Raw genomic sequence first — 9,154 nt, forward strand, 5'->3', positions numbered from 1 at the left:
TGATTTATCAAAAAGCTTTTTTCATGCTTCCTACCATTTTAAGAAGGTGAGGTAGCCCTAAACTTGTCAAGGGTGAGGTAGCCTTTATTTATTGGATGGGGTATCCCAATGTAAGAAGGTGACTTATTCTTCATAGTATAGGTTGATAAATCCATATAGTTAACAAGGGTGAGGTATCCCTCAGTGGTTACTACATGACCGTATCTTTCAATAATTGTGGTAACGGTAAGTACAATGTAATCATAATTGTGACCCAAACATAATGTAAAACACGAGTTACATATTATGGAATATATATGTGCTATCATACCAATAATCAAATAATTTAAAAAAAATTAAAAACACGCTATATATTTTCTAGTTTAGTCAAAGATATTTAAATGAAGGCTTGTGCTAATGGAAAAATTAGTATAGAAATTACCAAATAATATTGCAAATAAGTAACGAGTAAGGGGTTAAGTTCACAAGGACTTGTTTGATATATACTAGTCTTTCAACTAAAAATTGATATTCTAAGTTGGTTTTAAAATGGGTTTTGAAGGTTTATTTAATGACACAATAATAATGCAATATTGTAATATATTGATACAATGCGTTGGGATTGGACTTTTTACTTACTATCAATATACACACAATTTAGTATTGCAAATTCATTTAGTAATAATTATTCGATATAGATGACTTCAAGATTACTAAAAGCATATATCTTAATCAATTTAGCAACATATGCTATAAAGCTCTATTCTAGCAATTTTACTCATAAGATTAATATTTATGACCTGCATAACATACTCTATATCTAGTAGTCTATGCATGTAAAGTTGAGTTTAATATAACACCTCAATTATATTAGCCGCCAAAGTCTTGGTCTACACTTATACCGTAGCAATCTACCTCCGTGTTTAGTAGTCTAGATTAACAAAATTAAATTATATGAACATTTATGCACACCTCTATGTCTAGTAGTTATGACATCAAATTTGAGAGTTATAAAGTTACAAAATTAGTTCTACGTCTAGATACCAACAAAGTAACATGCATGAGATGACAAGTTAATACAAGTTTATGTCTAGAAAATGTAACAATTGTTAAGTTATCCAAGTTCAGAATTATGCAAGTATGATATTAATCATTTTATTCAAATATCATGCAATAAGATGATTAAACTTAAAGCAAGCATTAAGCGCATGCAAGAACTCAAAGACAATCAAAACTATATGAATTTAACATAGATAAATCATTGTGTATACATCAAACTCGTATTACATTCAATCCAAACAAGGGAGGACTTACCTACCCATGTTCATAAAGTATAAGTAAGATATAGATAAAATATAGCACATGGGGTGATAGAAATAGACACAATTGAGCATAGATTAATTCTTCTAGTACTTACACCTAGACCACATTGTTAGAAATTTATAATTTCTAATTAAGGTGGATATCATATATTTGATACAATGATATCAGCTACTTATTTCCGGGGTTATATTATAAGTTATCTAATTACTGGCTCCCCTTAGATTTCTAAAAGCTGATAACGTATATGTGCTTAATGGGTGCATACTCATCAGGTTAACCCATAGGGGATAATGGGAACCCTATAAGTTAATGCATAAGGAAGGTTATGGTCTCCAACACACCAAATCACAAATAGTTTTCACATCTCTCCATCCGAGAGAAAACGAAGGTCCCAAAAGGAATTAAGGATTTGGTTGAGGAAGATCATCATACCAAAACTCTCTCAAAAGGTATATCAAAGGAGTAGACTAGAGAACATGAATTCAGGGATTCAGGTATGACTTTATATGTTTTATATTATGTGTGAGAATCATGAGATTCAAGATCCTAGAATTGGTATTTCACCAATCATTAGGAAATATCCAACAAGTGGTATGAGAGCTTTAGGTTCTGAATTTTATGGTTCTCCATTAAAGATGTTTTTCCTCTAATTTTTTATGAACCCATATTTTTAAACTTAGGGATTTTTATGCTTCCGTTATTGGTTATGAAAATTGGGTATTTAGGAATAATTATGATAACTTTTATCTGCTTTCGCTTATTTGAATTATGAGTAATCTGCATTATGAATCATTGCAACATGCGTTGAAGTATATATTCATATATGTGCATGAACATTGCATTAACTTTTATGACTCTATTATGTAATATGTATATTATATGTGCACTAATGTCTTACTATTGGACATTGACTTTTGTTACTTCACAGTTTTTGCAATTTGTTAAAGTATATGTGTAATGTATATATATATATATACATATATGTATTATATATGTGAGAAATATGTATTTCTTATACATTCGGGTATTGTGCAATCTGAATATCTGCATGTTATATATATAATTATGGTTTGATCAAATATGATTCTCTAAATTTGGGATTATTAAATACTATACTTATTGTTTTCAATTCTTTTTTAATATGGTTATTGCATAAAACATGTACCTACCATCATGAGCAATAAATATGTGATTCACCTTGTTTTAGGACACATAAATAATGATTGAAGTTAAGCTGTATATATTATGTTTAAGGTTAATGCTTGTAATAAAATATATATTGTGTATATATTGTATTTTGGAAGTGCGTATATATATATATATATGTATGTATGAAATAATTGACCAAATATATATAAAAGATTTGCTCTTGATGTTTTAAAGTTGGACATGATCATATTCTATTTGGAATTTTTTTGATAATGATTTGCATATATATTTTTATGCATTTAACTCTGGATCTATTATGTATTTGATTAAGATTGCATCCATTTTTATGTGTTGATATATATGTCTTATATTCTTTTTTGATTTGGAATTATATTGTGAGATTAGATTTGTTAATCATAAAAGATATTAAATATGAAGGTTTTAATTCCAAGATTATATTTGTTTTACAATGGATCATATTGTTTACTTTTTGTCTGGTAATTATTTTTGAATTAATTAATACAAAATGTTGTCAAAGTAACCTCTATTGTGAAAACTAATTGAATTACACACATGAGTATGAGATTATTTATGTGAATTGTGTTATGCCCAGAGGAAGATACAATTTGCCAAATAATAACATACATGTGATGATAAATATGTAACAATTATAAAGTTTTTTCCATGTGAATAATAGTCGCTCCAAAGAAATGCTATTGTTTGACATAACTAATTGTTAATATTTGATCATTACGTTGAGAGTACCACTTACAAATTAATTTCTCTGTCCAAAGACTAGAAATTGATATTGTACTAGGTATCTTGTGACGAGTCTATTATGTGCACATGTCTTGTTTTATGTATATTACGTGACTTGTTTGTTTAAATGGTTGCAACACTTATGGTTTGTTAAATATTTTGGTGGTTGATTGCATTATTAAGTGGTTACTATTGTTGAAACATTGTTTCTGTTTGGTAGTTTGCTCTGCCATGTTTAATCATGTATAAAATGCTAATATTTGTTTTTATGGAAAAATTTAAAGGACCATCACTAGAATTCGAATGCAGTCTTTATGATGAGAATGATGCAATGCTATCAATAGGCTATAATGGATATATGCATTTATATGTGTACATAAATAATATATGTTTTGGATTAAGGTTATGTTGAATCAAACTCAACTAAATGAATTTTCTTTTCGAAAATAAACTTGTTTGACATTTTAAATGAACATATTAAACACGAAGTCGCCAAAGTGATATTTTTTTTTTGAATTCTTCATGATAAATATCAAATGCTAGTGGTATATGTATCCATGCGAGTATTAATTGACCCAAAGGAAGATTAATATTTGGCCGGATTATATAAACACATGTGATGGTAAACATGTGATTATTATAAAGTTGCATATGTAAATGATAAATCAGTCCAAATATGATTTATTATTTGACATACATTATGATCAATAGTTGACCATTACAAATAAGAGTATCATTAGTGATTGATATGAAATATCAAGCCAATTATATGTTTGCATTTTATGCGAATAGTGATTGGCCCAAAGAAAGATTATTATTTGGCCCATATTACAAACATACTTATAGTAATAAATATGTGATAATTATATGACTTTCAATATGAATAATAAGTCGGTCAAAAGAAAGGCTTATTGTTTGACAGACTGGTTATCAATGTTTGATTACTACATTGAGTGTACCACTTACAAGTTAATATTTTGTTCAAATGCTGAATATTAATGTTGTGTTAGGTAACTCGTGATGTGCCCCACTATCATTTGAATTTAAATATTAAAGTTGAATGTGAGTTCAATTACAAGAATGATTGCAATTTGTTTTGTTATTTTACTAGTGCTGTAAATATTTCTGCTCAATTTAAGAACATCTAATTGATGAATGAGACAAATTTTAAGGTCTATAAGGAAGCCGTAGAAATTATTCTTGGTTGTATGATTTAGATCTGGCACTTCAGGTTGAGAAACTCATTTCTACTCTGGAAATCCTCATTGAGGTTAAAATTGAGAAATGAGAACACTCTAACTGAATGTGTCTAATGATCATGAAACTCTCTATTCCAAGAGCGTTTTGGGGCTCTATTTTTTAGGGTTAGAGTGCAAGAAAGTTCCTTGAAGAAATTGAACCATACTTTGCCAAAAAATGAAAAAGTGGAGACGAGTAGCCTTTTGGCTAAACTCATCTCCATAAAGTATAAAATCAAATGGAAAAAGGGAACATAAGGGAGTACATTATGGAGATGTCTAATCTCGTATCAAAACTCAAGTCACTTAAGTTAGAGCTTGGTGATGACTTGTTCGTGCACTTGGTTTTGATCTCGTTTCCTGCACACATTGGGCAATTGAAAGTGAGTTATAACACTCAGATGGACTATGTGCAAGAGGAAGAGAGACTGCAGAGAGATAAGACTTAAAGTGCTCACCTAGCTATGACCTCTCAGAATAAGATAAGAAAGAACAATAAGGATAATGTGAAATGGCTATTTTTGTTTTTTCCTCATAGAATGTGGAATTGTTCTGCAATACACTATGTCAGGCAAACCTAACATGAATAGTGTTGCTGAGCGACGAAACCGAACTCTTAAGGATATGGTGAGAAGTATGATTAGTCATTCTTCCTTACCAGAGTCTCTTTGGGAGGAAGCTTTAAAGACCGTAGTTTACATCCTTAATTTGGTGCCAAGTAAAGCAGTTAACAAAACCCCATATGAGTTTTGGACTAATAAAAGGCCAAGCTTAAAACACTTGCATATTTGGGGTTGTCCAGTTGAGGCGCGGCCTTATAGGCCACATGAAAGAAAACTGGACTCTAGAACTGTTAGCTGTTATTTTGATGGCTATGTTGAACGCTCTCGGGGCTATAAATTTTATGATCTCACTTCAAGACTCTTTTTGAGATGGGAAATGCAAGATTTCTTGAGGAAGTTGATTTTGGGGAGGAAGAGAACATAAGGAATGTTATCGAACCTCTCACTGATAGTGAACAAGTACTTTTGCCTATTACCATTCAAGGAATAAATTCAGAAATAGAAGATAATGTTTAGAATATTGTCCCTCACAATATTTCATAACAATACAACAATGATTGACAGATATAAAACCAAGAGGGATTCGAAGGGTAATATTGACATATATAAAGCTCGTCTACTAGCTAAAGGCTTCACTCAGAAAGAATTGATTATAAAGAAACCTTCTCTCCAGTATCTTCGAAGGATTCTTTTAGAATAATATTGGCACTAGTTGCTCAGTTTGATTTAGAGCTACATCAGATGGATGTTAAGACTGTGTTTCTTAATGGTGACATTAAGGAAACGGTCTATATAGTGCAACCAGAAAACATTGTGTCAATTGACTCAAAGTCTATGGTATTCAAATTAAAGAAATCATTCCATGGGCTTAAACAAGCTTCTCGCCAATGGAATCACAAATTTCATCAAGTTATTACCTCGTATGGTTTTGAGGCAAATAAAGTTGAAGATTGTGTATGCCCTAAGTTCAGCGGGAGTAAATTTATCTTCTTGGTATTATATATCGATGATATACTGCTTGCTAGCAGTGATATGGGACTATTGCAGCTTCTTTTGTATTAGGTATTCGGATACTGAGAGATCGCTCTCAAGGTATCCTAAGGTTATCACAAGAAAACTATATAGATAAAGTCCTAGATAGATTTGGCATGAAAGACAGTAAACTAGGGGATACCCCTATAGTTAAGGGAGACAAGTTTAGTCTCGAACCGTGCCCCAATAATGACCTTGAAAGATACGAGATGCAAAAGATTCCTTATGCATCTGCTGTAGGAAGTCTAATGTATGCTCAAGTTTGCACATGTCCCGACATAGCATTTATTGTGGGAGTTTTGGGCAGATATTTGAGTAATCATGGAATGCATCATTAGAAGGCAGTCAAACGTGTTATGCGTTACTTGAAGAGAACAAATGAGTACATGCTAACTTATCAGAGGTTTGAGAATTTAGAGATCATTAGGTACTCTGACTTCGATTTTGCTGGATGTCTAGAAAATAGACACTCCACCTCTGGATATGTGTTTGTATTGGTTGGAGGTGCTATCTCTTGGAAGTCTACGAAACAGACGCTTATAGACCCTTCAACCATGGCTACGGAGTTCATGGCTTGTTTTGAAACATCAGACCATGACATATGGTTGCGGGAATTTGTCAGTGGCTTACGTGTGGTCGATGGAATTGAAAGACCATTGAGGATTTATTGTGACAACAAGTCCGCGGTTCTTTACTCTAACAACAATAGGAAGAGAACATAAGGAATGTTATCGAACCTCACAATAAATTTCCACAGCCATGGTCAGAGTACACAATAAACCATCGACCATCGACCTCACAATATTGGGGCACTGTTTGAGACTAAACTTGACTCCCTTAGCTATAGGGGTATCCCATGGTTTACTGTCTTTCATGCCAAATCCATCTAGAACTTTATCTATATAGTTTTCTTGTGATAACCTTAGGATACATTGAGAGCGATCTCTAAGTATCTGAATACCTAATACAAAAGAAGTTTCCCCAAGATCTTTCATTTCAAAATTCTTCATTAGAAATCTCTTAGTCTCATGCAACAGCCCCATATCACTACTAGCAAGCAGTATATCATCGACATATAATACCAAGAAGATAAATTTACTCCCACTGAACTTATTGTATACATAATCTTCAAATTTATTTGCCTCAAAACCATACGAGGTAATAACATGATGAAATTTGTGATTCATTGACAAGAAGCTTGTTTAAGCCCATGGATGGATTTCTTTAATTTTCATACCATAGACTTTGAGTCAATTGACACAATGTTTTCTAGTTGCACCATATAGATCGTTTCCTTAATGTCACCATTAAGAAACACAGTCTTAACATCCATTTGATGTAGCTCTAAATCAAAATGAGTCACTAGTGCCAATATTATTCTAAAAGAATCCTTCAAAGATACTGGAGAGAAGGTTTCTTTATAATCAATGCCTTCTTTCTGAGTGAAGCCTTTAGCTACTAGACGAGCTTTATATCTGTCAATATTACCCTTCGAATCCCTTTTGGTTTTAAATATCCATTTGAAACCAATAGGTTTCACACCTTCGAGTAATTCGACAAGATCCCAAATGTTATTATCATGCATAGACTTCATCTCATCCTTCATGGCATCGATCCACTTTTGAGAGTTAGAAATTTTCATGGCTTAACAAAAGTTCAATGGATCATCTTCTATTAACCCAATGTCATCCTCACGTTCTTGAAGAATACAATATAATCATCAAGAATTGCATTTCTCCTCTCTCTAGTGGATCTCTTAATGGCACTTCTACTTCTTGGTGGTGAACCTCATTGTTATCTTGTTCTGAAATATTGTCGGGGACAATATTTTGAACATTATCTTCTATTATCGAATTTATCCATTGAGTGGTAATAGGCACAAGAACTTGTTCACTGTCAGTGTCAGGTTCTTCCTCAAAGACAACATTCATTATGTTCTCTTCCTTCCCAAAATCAACTTCCTCAAGAAATCTTGCATTTTTCAGTCTCAAAAAAGAGTCTTGAAGTGGGATCATAAAATTTATAGCCCCAAGAGCGTTCAGCATAGCCAACAAATAACAAGTGACAGTTCTAGAGTCCAGTTTTCTTTCATGTGGTCTATAAGGTCGCGCCTCAGCTGGTCAACCCCAAATGTGCAAGTGTTTCAAGCTTGGTCTTTTATTAGTCCAAAGCTCATATGGGGTTTTGTTAAGTGTTTTACTTGGCACCCTATTAAGGATGTCTATTGCAGTCTTTAAAGCTTCCCCCCAAAGAGACTTTGACAAGGAAGAATGACTAATCATATTTCTCATCATATCCTTAAGAGTTCAATTTTGTCGCTCAACAACACCATTCATGCTAGGTTTTCCTAGCATAGTGTATTACGGAACAATTCCATACTCTCTGAGGAAAAGCACAAATGGCCATGGACGTTGTTCTCCTTATCCATCATATATGTCATAGTATTCACCACCATGGTCAGATTTGACAGCCTTAATTTTCTTTCCAAGTTGAAGTCCAACTCCAGCCTTGAAAGACTTGAAAACATCCAAGGATTGGGACTTCTCATGTATAAGATATAGGCAGCCGTACCTAGAGTAATCGTCTATGAACGTAATAAAATAATGTTGTCCATTCCAGGAAGCCATAGGGAAAGGACCACATATATTCGTATGTATTAGTTCTAAGACATCTTTAGCTCTTTCGGCACCTAACTTCATTTTGTTTGTCTGTTTTCCCTTTATGCATTCAACACATACCTCAAAGTCTGATATATCTAAAGGGTCAATAATTTCATCTGTCACAAGTCTTTGAATTCTTTGTTTAGATATATGACCTAAACGCTTGTGCCATAAGGTGGTTGAATTCTCTTTTAATTTTCGTTTTGTACCACATGAATTTATTTGCAGTATTTGATTAGTGGAACTGGAAACATCAAGCATAGACAGATTATCAATTAAAGAACCAGAACCAACAACATTTGAATTTTGGTAGATACTAACTTTATTATTTCCAAAAGAACAAGAAAAACCAAATTTGTCCAAGCTGGAAACACTAATTAAATTCCGCCTAAAAGACGGTACAACAAATGTCTCAAATAAATCCAAATGAAAACTAGTTCTTAAACATAAT

Source organism: Lupinus angustifolius, chromosome LG13 (genome assembly GCF_001865875.1).
Source record: "Lupinus angustifolius cultivar Tanjil chromosome LG13, LupAngTanjil_v1.0, whole genome shotgun sequence".
Classification (NCBI taxonomy): domain Eukaryota; kingdom Viridiplantae; phylum Streptophyta; class Magnoliopsida; order Fabales; family Fabaceae; genus Lupinus; species Lupinus angustifolius.